The sequence below is a fragment of the Amphiprion ocellaris genome, chromosome 16 (genome assembly GCF_022539595.1).
Source record: "Amphiprion ocellaris isolate individual 3 ecotype Okinawa chromosome 16, ASM2253959v1, whole genome shotgun sequence".
In the NCBI taxonomy this organism is placed as follows: Eukaryota; Metazoa; Chordata; class Actinopteri; family Pomacentridae; genus Amphiprion; species Amphiprion ocellaris.
In genome coordinates, this window is record NC_072781.1 from 19,620,356 (window position 1) to 19,635,706 (window position 15,351).

Consider the following 15,351-nt stretch of genomic DNA (forward strand, 5'->3'; position numbering starts at 1 on the left):
CTGTGGCCCCCTTTCCTCTTGCCTAGACTAAAGACAGAAAAGTGATCAGAGTCAGCTTTAATGGCCAAGTAAGTACACAATATACACGGAATTTGGTTTCGGCTGTTGGTGTCATCCTAGGAATATGGAAGAGAATAATAAAAAATAAACAATAGAAAGAGGAACAGGGAGGAAAAAGAAATAGTAGTAAAATAGAACACAATATAAACAGAAATGTACAGCTAGACTGGAATGTATGAACACATTAGCAAAATGGTAATTGCTATAAACACAGTAGTGGTGATTTTTGTGTACAGGGCACTGTAGTCCAAATGTCCAGGGTGAGTGGGGTCTCTGATGATGTTTTCTGCCGTCTGTACTATGGGCTGTAGTCTGTTTCTGTCCTGCTGTGTGGTTGATCCAGAGGTGCACAGGACAGATCGGATGACTGCAGTGTAGAACTGGATCAACAGCTCATGTGGCAGGCCATGTCTCCTCAGCTGTCGTAGGAAATACATCCTCTGCTGAGCCTTTTTCAGGAGGTCCTGAGAGATTGTAGTCCCCAGGAGCTGGAAGGACTCCACAGCTATGATGTGATGTGTTTAGCCACCCGTCCATCCATTTTCAATCATGATCATGTCTTTGATACTTTAATAAACTTCTGGCACTCTTCGCTTTAACCAAAGCACAAGCAGTAACTGCTCCACCACAAACAAAAACGACGTGGTGTGAACTTCATTTCATCCTGTGCACATTTTGGAGTTGCTAAGAAGAGCTGTGTTTTCTCATTTTTATGTATATTTTCATTCAGTTTCACAGCTACCTAGTGACTATAAGAAGAATGGTTGCAATACTACACTGCACCAGAACGTAAATTAATTAGAGTGACTTACTTGTTAAATCAATGGAAAATAAATGCAGCTGCATGTGTTCTGTTTATGTGTCACTGTAGCTACATGTAGCTTTCATCACGCGTTCCTGAGCTGGCTGCTGCACAGTTTGCATTTACACCTGCCTCAATTCTTGGTCATTGGTCTCGTTGTTCTGATCATGCTTGCAGGCATTTACACCTGTAGTAATAATAATAATGCGAAAATCAACCATGCTCTCTGTTTACCGTGTCTTACCGGTGATAAGACGTTGCTGTGACGTGTCGGTGTCCGAGCTGGTGCTGGAGAGGAGACAGGGCAGCCGGGGGCTCCGCGACGGAGATGGAGTAGGCTTCGCATGTGGAAAGGGATTCTTGAACAGAAATAAACACTCACTCTAAGTACAAGAAAAACACGGCATGCTGACTGAAGTATTAGCTTCTGAGAGCTAAACGTTAGAAACAGCAGCACGAAATACAAGCAGAGCACGGAGTTAGCGCCGATGGCTAACTAGCTATCTTATTGTCTGCTACAGGAGACAACGACGTTACTTTCTAAAAATACTTGTTTGCTTAAAAAAAGCTTGCCACCAATGGAATAAATGATGTATAAGTTTCTTGAAGTCACAAAACACTCACCGTCCTCGAACGTCTCCAATAATGCAGCAGCTGAGTCTCCCTCCTGTTGCTCGCCGGTGCGGTGCCAGTAAATAGCGTCCATTAAACCTCTTCCAACACCTCCTGGTTGACCCACGCCGGCCGTTGTGGTCCTGGGTGGACCGATAGTCACTTTTGAGCTTTTTCAGCTTCTCCCTACACTGCTTCTGTCCTCTTTATATACAGTCTACTGTATATGTGAGCGGCCATCCGCTCAGAGACCTCCTGATAAACTTTCTCCGTCCAGCTCTCTCTGTATTCTTTGGTCCGCCACCAAAGACAAAGTCTCGACCTCTTCATTCACCCACGGTACAGGTCTGGCTGTCACATTAAAATTATGAAGAACAGAGAGTTTCGTGAAGAGCAATGCACACCGTCGCTGTTTACAGTCATTTTTTAATGCAGGATTTTGTTTTCGTGCTGAAGTTGCTCTGTGTCGTCACTCCCTGCCCTATCAGTGGGCTGCACTATGTAAACGCCACATTATCGGCTCATCTCAGCTCGCTGGGAACCTCAGTCGAGAAGGTGCTGAAAATTAGTCCGTATGGAAACGCTCGCAAACAAAGATGAGACGAGCCGTACCGTGCCGAGTAGATGCTTGTGGAATCGCGGCTAAACAAAGACGAGCGGAGCCGTGCCGCGCCGAGTAGGTCCTAAAGGAAAAGCGCTCGACACTCCGAGCATCGCTGCAATTTGACAGGCTGGTAATCCACAAAGAACGTGATGTTCCAGAACTCCCCTCGGTATGCCAAACGCCCTGGTCCCTGTGTGTGCTCCTGTTGCACCCTGGTACCAGAAAACCGGCGGAGTACTTCCTCTAAATTTGCAGTCACTCTACGGTCAACATCTTGGTCGGAAAGTGCGGAAATAACTTCAACAACTTCAATAAATTCCTCTGCTTTACACGCTACATGCTCGCGGTCAGCAGGTCCTGCTTCCACATACTCTGCAAGGTCTAAAATATCTCTCACCAACTCTCTAGAAAGTTCACAGCGACTCTCCCTCTACACAGCCTCCATGTTTAGAAAGACTTCTACTTCCGGTTTCAAGGCAGACAAAAGCAGTGGATTAGACTAGATTCACGTTAGTCCCGCCCACGGACTTTGACGGGCGAGGTTGACAGATAAAATTAATTCATGATCCACTGCAACACAAGGACCATGAAATAATTAATTAAATCGTGAAATAATGAAATATGTTTTTTACTTAAAATAATTGTTATTTTAATAAATTAATGACATATTTAATAACACATTTATGTATTTAATTCCAATTTTAATTAATTAATGACATATTTAATTCAAATTTTAACTAATGACATATTTAATTATTTAATGATATATTTATTTAATAACACATTTAATTATTTAATTCCAATTTTAATTAATTAATGACATATTTAATTCCAATTTTAATTAATTAATGACATATTTAATTAATTATTTAATGATGTATTTATGTATTTAATTTTGGCACTTTTAGTCCTCCATACAGGTTAGCTCCACAGCATGAATTAAAATGGTGATCTAACCAGGTTAAATGAGAGCCACCTTTGGAATACTGAGAACTCTGGCTTTAGGCTCAACACACCTTGCTGACCCACTAATCTTGTTTTGTAGTACAGACCTCTGTTTTGCATGTGGGCAACCCCCCCCCCCCCCCCCAAAAAAAAAAAATGTAACAGTGTTTCTCTGTGCACCCCACAAATAGTACAACTTACATCAGTGTAGTTTTGGTAGATAATGATTACTAGAATAAATCTCATGAAGTCGTTTAGATGAAATCGCTTTGATTTTTTGGTCAAGAAAAACAAGCAAAAAACACCCAAAATGAAGGTCATTATCGTACCAAAGGAACAAGGTGTACTAACAAATTTTAGTTGAAAAAGTTGTCAGACTGCTCTATTTTTATTCTTAATATACTCTGAAAGATGTTCTTTTTTTTTTAAACCAGCATTTTCCTTAATTAATTTAAAGAATAAGTACACCTCATTGTCAGAGACAATCAATCATTCCTGGGGTTTTCTATCACACTAAATAAATTCGCACAATTATAGACTTGACAGTCTTGTTTAAATAACTGACAATAATTTGTGAAACACAGTTGAATGAAAATTTTAAAAAATACATTTTATAGAGAACATTTTGATTGTTCCATATATAAAATCTGTAAGGATTAAAGTTATTTTTTGCAAATTAAAGATCAGGGGAGCAGCATTGTTTAAGGAATGACAAAAGTTTGAGGGGAATATTGTCAGGAGTGTAACTATTTATTTACAAAAATTGAGAACACTAACTGAATTGAACCATTCAGTAAGACAACTTTTGCAAATGAATTTTTTCCCACAAAATTAAACACAATTTTGTCGGTGGTGTGACAATCAGCATGTATTTACATGACAATCCTACTGCAACTCTGGTCTCCACTTCTGTTCAGAGCCATACATCCTCACTCCAGCAATGTACTCGGGTAACATGGGGACAGTTTAGTTCAGTGTTTAACCACTAGCCTTTAACTTCTTCTTCAGGAAAGGCTAAGGATGCCCTTTGTTCAGTCACTTTGTTCCCCTGTCCAAACTTCCCTCTGTGCTTTATAGACAGGTAACCTTTTAGTTCTACCATTTCATTTAGCAAACGCTTTTATCCGAAGTGGTGTTCATCTGAGAGTAGATACAACACAAGCAAGGATCTAGTCAGGAGAAAACAACCCGGATAAGAGAAATAAAACAAGTTCAAGTGTGATAATAGGACCATGGGGCCTACAGGCAGTGCAGACGTAATATAATTTTTTATTTTTTTGGCAGTCTGTCAAGTACAAAGGTGTTCAGTGAAGAGCTGGGTTTTTAGTTTTTTCTAAAAGACTGAGAGGGACTCTGCAGATGGAACAGAGTTTGGTAACTCATTCAATCGCTGGGGAATCACAGAAGAGGAGAGTCTAGCTATCGACCGGCCCTGTTGTGGTGGTTGTATCAGGAGCTTTTTATTGGCCGAGTGTAGTGACCAGGAGGGAGTGTAGACCTGAATGAGAGAGTCTATGTAGAAGGGAGCCGTTTTCATTGTAGTTTTGAATGCAAGTGTCAGAGTTCTGAATTTTATGCTGGCAGCAACTAGAAACCAGTGAAGCGATCTGAACAGCGGTGTGGCGTGCTGTTTTTTAGCTGGTTGAAAACCAGATGTGCTGCTGCATTCTGGATCATCTGCTGAGGTTTGACCGTCCGAGGAGTTGCAGTAGTCGATGCGTGAAATTACGAGAGCTTGTACTAGGAGTTGTGCTGCATGTTCAGACAGGATGGGTCTGATCTGATAGTGATGGCAGAGGATGCAGAGAGTCCCAGGGGCAGGAGGGCTGAGGTGTCTAGGCAGGAGCCAGCAGAGGCATTGAGGTGAATGAGGGTGTAGGGGAGAGGGACCGGGGGTGGGGATAGGTTAGTCGGGGGAGGAGGGTGGTAATAGAGGTGTGAGGTGAGTGCACAGTCTCATTGTTGTCTCATCTGTGTAGAAAGTGTAATAAAAATACCCTTCGAACAATCACAACAATCCATTAATGTTTCACTTTTGTTTTGCATGTTGTCATCACAAGGACAAGTTTTTTATTGCTTCAGTTAGACTTTTATGGTATCTATTTTCTTGTACCTTCTCATAGCATCCTGACATTATGTCGAGGTATACAGTATAATTATGAAATTTGTGGAAAATTTGCGTAAAATGGCTCACTACACTGCGCTCCATTGAACTGTATTTCGCTTAATGTAGACAGAGTTGATGGTCACATTGATACTATTCCCACAGGTGTGAAACAACAAACTCACAATGGAGCTATACAGTGCTTCTGTCTTGAGAAGCTGTGGCCTTTATTTACTGACAGCTCAAACCTTTTTTGATACATAATCATCGGTAATGTTCATACAACTGAGTAAGTAAGTAACGGTAAAAAAAAAAAAAAAAAAACAGCAGCGAGAGAGAATCTGGTAAGTTGAGAAAATCACACCACTTCTGTTACGAGAAATGCAGAGACCCTGGCGCAGACAGAGAGATACGACAGACAGTAAAATTTTTACAATTTAACTCAGAGTTCAATCATGCAGAATATTTCAGGGAGTGGGGAAAAGGTGACACTAACTGACAGTTCAGGGAATTACATGCAAACTAATAATTCAGAATTAATCACAAAATATAAGGGTCATTCCAGAATTGGAGGACATTTGGGTTTCAAAATTTTAAAAAAATTAACCTTCTCTTTTACAGTTTTCTGCTCCATATTCATCAATAATAGGTAATAAACTATCAGAGGCTTGATTGACTCAGCTTACACATCAATGGTACCATTTTTATTCCCTGTTTTATTTGGTTTGCTAACCCTACTCTAATCACAGTAACAGGGATGCTAATCCATGCTAATGTTACCTTTTTCTCAGGAGTAGAAGCTAGATATTTAGCTAGCTGTTACAGATAAACAAGAGGACAGACTTACTGATGGAAAAAAATAAAGAAAAAAATAAAAAGAATTTGTCTTATCCTGATAATATGTATAACAGGGTTGCATGAGGTAGAATGAGACATTCAGTCAAGACTGACAATGTTATGAAAACATGAAAAATAGAAGAGAGGACATCCCTTTGCTCTACCCATTCTTTTGGAAAACTGTTTGATGATGTTAATTCCAGTGTATCATGTGATTCACTGTTTTCTTCTTCTTCTACCAGCTACAAAGGGTATGCTAACAAGTTGTGGGACACACGTTCCATGCATAACAATTATTTATATTATCTTGATTAAAAAAATGTTCCCACAATTACAAGAGACAATGAAAAAAATAATACAAAAAAGAGATTTAAATTACATTTTACCCGTTTTATTTGAGATTCAGTTTGGTCATCATGGGGGTGGGACAAGAGAAACATTGTATTTTAGGGGGAACTCCAGACTTATTTGGTATTTTAAAAAATATTTTCAAATATTCCTCTCTCCTAGTTTTTTAGATTTGGTTTCAGGACAAGTAAATTTACACAACTGCATGTTGTAGTATTTTGAATATATTTCATGGACCATTTGAAATTTGATGGGTGGGACGTAAAATGTCATCCAATTTTGGAATGACCCATAATTTACTTCAGAACGGGGAAAAACCTGGACCAGGTAACAACTGGCTAGAAAAGTTCACACGGACTACGGATACGGAATGACTGGATAAAGATACAATGATTAGTACAACGGTCTGGTTTCCAGTAGTGAACCAAACTCCTCTTTTATGGCAGGTGTGGAGCAATGAGCAGATGAGTCACTCCCCATCACAGGTGTCTGCACTCAGCTGATTATCCAATTATGTCTGTACAGGAAAAAATGCACACCTCACTCAGACCCACAAGGGAAAGGAAAAAGGACTGATAGTTAAACCGTGGCTGACATGGAGGGCATGACAACTTCACTGTAGTGTTGCCTTTAAAACCACAAAAAGACACCACTTATGTCACATCACTGTATCCAAAATCTATCATGATATCTTGTCTCATATCATAATATAATAAATACTGATAAAGTGCCCAGCCCTACGGTAAAACTATTATAACAACCAAGAGTAGCTTCAATATGGTATGTCGCGTGTTGGTAAAATAGAGCTGTATTGTGTCATTTGTTTACAAATTACAAAGTCTGCAGAAAAAATGCTTTTAATAAAATTAAATATGTCCTTTTTGTGTCTCATGTTTCAGGAGTGGATTGCATGAAGCGTTCCAGTCAAAAGACTCTTCTAAAGCATAGTCACCATCACGATAAAGGTGCACACTGACCCTTGTTATGGCCAAGTCTAGGGAAAACCTGGACGTAGCAAGTTGTCCCCTCTCTCTGCTTACTCTCAAGGAAAGCCAGCCGAAGACCAGTAAGAGTAATCATTCAAAAAAGGTTTATTTTATCACAACTTGAGTATATATAAAAAGAACCATCAAAATTACACCATTTATGAGACCCAGAAAAGATGAAAACAGAATGAATCTCTGGATTTTCAACTTTCTGAAGCTCCTTGAACTACTTATGCTGATTTTATGTGCCATACAGTGGAAAAAACAACTAAATTCAGGCTTCAAGTCATCAAAATCACTTTTTTCTATATGTCCCATTTTCCTTTTTAATCAGTGATTAACTATAAATACCCAACAGTCTTTGATCATATACAGCTATGGAGTGTAATTAAGTACATATGATAAAACTGTGTACCTAAGAACTTAAGTACATATTTAAGGTGCTTGTAATTGAGTATTTCCATTTTATACAACTTTATACTCCTATTCCACTGTGTCAAATCACTGAGGCAAATGTACTTTTTAGTCCACAACATTTTGAAGGAGGACAGGCAAAGGCCTGCTAAAAAGACAATTAAGACATTGGCCAATCTCAACTCTAATGTCAAGTCAGTTCTGCTGTATGGAGCAGAGACATGGAGGACGACGAAGACCACCATCAGGAAAGTGCAGACGTTCATCAACAGCTGCCTGAGAAGGATCCTCCAAATACGCTGGCCCGACACCATCAGCGACGCAGACTTGTGGCAGCATACCAACCAGCTGCCAGCCGAGGACGAGATCCGGCGCAGAAGATGGATTGGGCACACCCTGAGGAAGCCAGCCAGTAACACCACAAGGCAAGCACTCAAGTGGAACCCTCAAGGAAAGCGGAAGAGAGGAAGGCCAAGAAACACCTGGAGACGAGACCTCGATGCTGACATCAAGAAGATGGGAAAGACCTGGAGACAGCTGGAGAGGGCAGCCCAGAACAGAGCACTCTGGCGGACTGTTGTCGGTGGCCTATGCTCCAGGAGAAGCGATGGGCCTAACTAACTAACTAACAATCAGAGGCCACTACACTCTGCTGCTCTGCAGAGGAGAGCTCTCTTTTCGTGTTCGTAGGAGTTTCAGAAGAGAGTGTTTGCTGGGACTGTTCAGACATATATTTGGTGTTGGCTGTCACTTTGCTCTGTGTGCGTGCATTTACTGGTAGGTGGAACATGTACTTTGTCTATATTTATAATGATAGCTGCTGTTACATCTTTATGGAGTTTTGTATACTTAATGTTAGCTTCTTCCTATTTGTTTCTTGTTTATAGAACCACACATAGAGATGCATATGTGTAACCTCTGTTACGAATAAAGGAGAAAGAGGGAACACCTTGTATTGCATTCTGACCGATGCTCCCCTAGCGGCCACAACTTATTGAAAGTTTGTACAGTCTTTGAATCTGTGAAACAATTTGTCTTAACAGCTTTAGTTACTAATTAGTTTTCTGATTACAGTTTTTCATATCCTTGCTGTAAAGTGAAAACATATATCCAGACTTTGTGATTTGATTTTCAGTGTTTGTGATTAGGGATGCCATAAATGATTGTTTTTATTTATTTATGATTATCTGTTGATTATTCATTTGGTCTATCAAATGTTTTTAACTATTCATTATCTCCCCTTTTCCTCTTCTTTTCAGGCTTTGTTACTTCAGGTAGTTATCTCCTCTAAAGAAGCTCGACGAATCCTGCTTTCTGAACTACCAAAATCTGTGGGCCAATTGATGGATGTTCTGAAAGAGAGATTTGAACTTGAAGGTGATTTCTCACGACAGTTTGAGGATCCAGATTTTCTTAATGCACTATGCAACTTGACAGCAATGTCAACATTACCAGATGAGCAGGGATACATATGTGGAACTGTGACATAACACCAGGTAACCAATCCAGTGACCAATACATCAGTTAATTTTGCTCTCTGGACACAGCCAGTGTTCACTCTGAAGATTTCAGGTCTTGGTATACAGATGCAATCCAGGGTAATCTGAGGCGTGTCACTGTGTGGCCATCTCTCTGTGGCCAGTCTCTCTTGACTGCACTCTCAAACTTGAAGCCCAGGTCAGTTCAGTGGTTAAAACAAGTTTCTTTCAAATCCGACAGCTGGCTAAAGTTAAACCTATTCTGTCTATGAAACACTTTGAAATATTAATACATGCATTTGTCACAAACCGCCTTGATTACTGCAAATGCTCTGTATGCCGGTCTTGATGAGAAACTTCTGCAAGGTCTACAAATGGTGCAAAATGCAGCAGCTCGGCTCTTGACTGGGACTAAAAAGAGAGAGCACATAACTCCTATTCTGAAGTCTTTGCATTGGCTCCCTGTACGTTTTAGAATTGATTTCAAAATTCTTTTATTTGTTTTTAAATGCCTTCATGGCCTTGCACCTCAGTATCTGACTGAGCTGGTGCAGCCCTATGTACCTGCTCGTTCCCTTAGGTCAGCTGACCTCTCATGGTTGGTGACCCCAAAGTCAAATAAGAGAAGGAGAGGTGCTCGGTCTTTTGCTGTCGCTGGTCCTAACTTATGGAATGCACTACCTTTGCACCTTGGACAGATCGATTCACTGCCTGTATTTAAATCAGCTCTTAAAACACATCTTTTTACCCTAGCTTTTAATTGATTTTAAGTTGTAATTTTATTGCTGTTTTGTTTTACTCTTTTTTTAATGTCTCATATGTTTTATGTGTGTACTGCACTTTGGTCAACTGTGTTGTTTCGTAAAGTGCATTATAAATAAAGTTGGATTGGATTGGATTGGATCTCTATTTCTCATCCCAAAGTTCTCATTAAATGTTGAATTGAAATTACGAAACTCCAATGTGGCATACGAAAAGTCAAAGCAGGGACTTGATGCTACGAGAGACATTGAAATGGAAATTTTGAAAAAAATTGCACAGACAATTTTTGAGATCAAAAGCTACCCAAAGAAAAAGGAACTTGAATCAGTTGCCTCCTTGTTGGTTCACAAGTATCTGTGCCTGAAAGATCCAGGTAGCATCATAGACTACGATGGATGGAAAACAAGCATCAAGTACAAGCTCGGAAACTACCAGAAAGCTGTGTCAGGCAGGCTGCAAAGAAGTAGTACATAAACAATAAAAAGAAAGGGCCAAACAGGGAGAGCTCAACCATATCTCAGATCGTCCAGAACACCATGATGATTCTACTCTTGAAGCCAAAAGAGTTGCTCTGGTCAAGGAAATAAAGAAGAAGAAAAAGAACATGTCGCTGATACGGCACAAGATGGACCAAACATTTTCCTGTAGACGAAGAGAGGTAGTAGAGGGGCAGCCAGTGGTGTCAGAGGAGATGGCCTGCACTGTGTTCCATTGAGGAGGTAAGACTGTTCTCATTTTAGTGTAGCCCACCTATCCCTATTATATATAGAAAAGGGCCCTGAGTTCTTTAACAGTTATACTCTCGTATGAAAAGTCTTACTTGACTCTCTTTAGTTCTTGGGTCTATACAGAAATTTCAACACTTTAATTCCTGAGCTAAATTATTCAGTACAATATGCAGAATAAACTAGTTTATTTACAATCTAAATAAATAACTGCACCAGAATTAGTCGAAATAAACAATCCCACTTTAATTAAACCCCAAATTTGTGGGAAATGTGCATAAACAATAAACACAGTCACAAGTCAGTTTCACAGCAACCTAACTTCATAATAAAAATAACAACAAAAAAAGGAAGGTCAATGTTAGCACCCCTTTTCTTCAGGACAGTGACAGAGATTAAAAATAATGGTCATATAAGTTCACACATGAATACAGCTGCAATTAAATTATTATTGAAACCAGACAAAGATCCTACGCTTTCCTCTAGCTATCGACCTCTGTCACTAATCAACGCCGACATCAAAATTATCTCAAAAGCTCTCACCTCAAGGCTGGAGAAAATCATCCCGTCAATAATTCACTGCGATCAAACAGGATTCATAAATGGCCGACACTCCACCAACAATATCAGAAGACTTCTCAATCTAATCTCTTTGACGGAACGCCACAACAAAGAAGCTATTGTTATGTCACTGGACGCAGAAAAAGCCTTTGACAAAGTTAATTGGTCCTTTCTCTTCGCTGTGCTCCACAAATTTGGTGTCGGAGAATCGTTTATCCAGTGGGTATCAGCTCTGTATAACTCACCCAAGGCTACAGTCACCACTAATGGGATCACTTCACAAAGCTTGTCTGCAAAGGGGAACGAGACAGGGATGCCCACTCTCTCCCTTATTGTTTGTGATCTTTATTGAACCATTATCAACAGCTGTACGTCAGAACACCGACATCAAAGGTATCTGCGCTCTGGAGTCTGAACACAAAATTAACTTATATGCAGATGACATTTTACTTTATCTACAAGAACCCAAAACTTCAGTAAAGGAAGTATTTAACCTCATCACAACCTTCTCGCGTCTTTCAGACTACTCCATCAACTGGTCAAAATCAATTATATTACCTTTAATAGAAAACTCGTGGAATCCCGCAGTCCAAAACTCGCATTATTCTTTTCCTACTGGCAACATCAGATCTGGGCATAAATATTTCCTCCAAACTCTCAGAACTAGTTCACCTGAACTTCACCCCACTTTTGGACAAAGTCTGTGTTGATCTGAGGCGTTGGAACAACCTCCCCATCTCCCTTTTGGGACGAAGAGCTACAGTCAAAATGAAAATATTACCTAAAATCAACTATCTCTTCACCATGATTCCATTTAAACCCACATCAAAGTGGTTCCAATCGTTAGACTCTGCTATTGGTAAATTCTACTCAAAGAATAAAAAGGCTAAAATCAGTTTGACTACCCTCCAGAAGAATAAACCAGAAAGGGGGACTGGAGACTCCCAACGTCATGTATTATTATTTAGCCAACCAACTACAATATCTCACCAAATGGATACATCCACATGAAGAATATAACTCCTGGCTGGAACTAGAACAGTTAGATTGTAACCAGATCAAAATCTCTGACCTTCCCTTTATCACTTCTGCCCTTAAACATCACTCCTGCTTCAAGAACCCTATGATTGCTTCCACCTTGTCTGCTTGGTGGAAAACACTGGAAGTCACAGGTTCCCAATTAAAACCCAGTATACTCTCCCCAATCTGGCACAACCCTGATTTTGCAAACAACAAAATAGCTCTTTATTTCAGCACATGGGCAGAGAGAGGAGTCACCCACCTCCATCACCTTCTTGATGATAACATATTTAGGACATATATAAACTTATTCCAAACATTTGAAATAAGAAATGGAAATTTTCTTCAGTACCTACAGGTAAAGAAGACAATTACAAGTAGAATTCCATCGCTACAGTCTACTTTACAGCCAACGGATTTACAGCCACCTGAATTTGTCAAATACATTTTGAAACTGTCTCCAAGAAATAAGAAGAATCTCTCAAAAATATATAGTTTACTTTCAAAGACCGACTCTATACACCTACCAACTCAAAAATGGGAAAATGACATATCCAAATCTTTTGAGTCTGATTTTTGGACCCAGATCTGTGAAAACACATTTAAAATGACAAAAAACACCAACTTACAATTGATCCAATTTAAGGTGCTTCACAGAACGCATATAATGCAATATAAACTGTATAAAATGGGCTTCTCGTGCTCAGACACGTACTCAATACACCCAAAACATGACTGACACTTACTTTCACGCTCTTTGGCTATGTACACCCATCTATCAATTCTGGGTAACGATCACACAGAAACTCTCCAATATTTTGAACAGCGGGATTCCGTATTCCCCGAACGTTTGCCTAATTGGTGATCTAACACAAACAGCCCTACCAGACATTCATATCCAACCCACACTTGCAGCTATCGCCATTGCCAAAAAGACAATTTTAGTTAACTGGAAAGATAAGAAAGCCCTCAACATCATACATTGGCTGAACCTCCTCACAGAACATATTTCACTTGAGAGAATATCTGCTATCAGAAAAAACCAATTGGACTCCTTTAAAGAAAAATTGTCTCCATTTATTAAATCAATAAATATAAATCTATAGCCTCCGCTTGTATGTGGGCGTATGCCACTCCCCTCATAAAACTGTGATACTTATTCTGTCTGTGCGTATGGTCTGACTTTCCTCTGCTTTATTTCAGTTTATTAACCCTCTACCTTTTTAAGAAGGATGGCACCATGGACTTCAAGGCCATGTGCATGCACTGGTGGTGTCCTTTCCCTATTGCTCCTGGGGTTGCTCTCTGGCTCTGCGGGGCCTGCATGGCTCGGGCCCCTCTGCCTGGGGGTGGGTGTCTCCGGTGTCTCTCCCTTTGAGCCCTGGGCCTGCTGTGTCTGCGCGCTCTCCCGGGGCCTTGGGGGTGGCGGCAGCTGGTCTCTTCTGGGGTGCCCTGGCTGGCCCTGGGGTTTGGGGTTCCGTCGCGCCCCTGTCCCTTCCAACTCTGCTTCCCTCCTCCTCCCTCCTCTCCTGCCTGGCCGCTCGTCCTCACCCCTCTCCCTCCCCTGGGGGGGCCTGGGGCCCTCCACTGCCTGGGGGTCTGGCATGGGGGCCGAGTGGTCTCTCTGGGGGGATGGCTCTGGATCATCTGGGCACAGTCCTTGGTCCTTGCCTGTGTGCCGCCACTGGAGATCAGTTTCTGCTGGCTGGGGGCTTCTGTGCGGGTCTGGTGCTGTCCTGGGGGTGGTGGGGTGGGTGGGGTCTCGGTGGCGCTGCTGGGTGGGCGCCCTGCATCCTGGACGTGCCGGCTCCGTGGTGGGCGTGAGGGGCTCATGGGCCTTACTCCCTGGTGGTTCGGCCTGGTACCCCCTCCGGGGCAGGGCGCTGCATGCGGCTGGCCCGTGGTGGGGCTATGGCATCTGCCAGGGCGCTGTTCTGGCGCTGCGACTTCCGGGGGTTGTGGTGATGGCTGGGCCAGTTGGGTTCGTGTGGGCCCACCTCGGCCTCTTGCCTCCTGGCTCTGGAGGCCCTCTGTATCAGTACCGGTGGTCTTACTACCTGTCTCCCCCCGCTGCTCTGTCCTCATGGGCTGGATCCACACCAGACTGCCTCTTACTGTGCACTTCACATACTTCACACCTCACTGTATATAGCTACTCTTAGGCACATATAGGGACACAACAGTTAGGGCCCCGAGAGCAGGTGGGGGCGGGAACGATGGCCTCTGTGGTGAGGCGGACGGCAGGGCTTTACGGCCCTGTCTCTTCCCCATCACCCTCTTGCTTGCCTTCCCTGCTCTCCAATTTTCTTTCTTTCTTTTTTTTAATGCACCACACACACTCACATCTTGGGGTTAGGTCTGGGATGGCTCGGGGATCTTGGGTCAGGGTAGGCTGCAGTGTAGCCATCCTCTGTGGTCCTCTGGCCTGCCCCCTTAACGCCTCGCCCAGCCTCCCCACTTTTAATGCACCACATGACACTCAGGGTTACACTTATCACGGTGCAGGGATAATGTTTCCCGTCAGGGATCGGGAGACATATTAATAGGGGGGTAATGGAGGGTTTTCACTGTTTTGGCCTCGCTGGTGGGACCCGGCCCCCTTATGGCTATGGGGCTGCGGGGAGTGGACCATTATCCGTGTTGCTGTGGCTGAGAGGTCCCCGGGGCCTGGGGGTTGTGGCCCGGGGGGGTTCTCCTGCGTGCCCGATGGGTCCCGGCTGGTGCGGTGGCTCTTGGTGGGCTGCAGTGGCTGGATTGGCTGTCCTGGTGGGCGCTGTGGCTGTGGTGTGGGCTGGTGGCATGTGGTGGCTCTGTCCTGGTTGGGTTGTTGGGGTGCATTGCGGGGTGTGGGGACCTTGGGTGTGCTGTGCTCTCCTGGGGCCTGGTGCGGTTGGGGCGGTATGCGGGCTGCCTCCCTGTCGGCATCGCTGGGCCCCACCACACTGTCCATTTTTGCCCTCTGGACTCGCATCGGGGCCCGGCTCCGATTTCCTCTGGCCGGCTCCCGGTGGCGGCCTGCTTTGTGCTGGGCTGGTTGCCATCCATTCGGTGGGCCGCTCGGCCCCTATGTCTGGCTTCCTGGCTGCGTGGGGC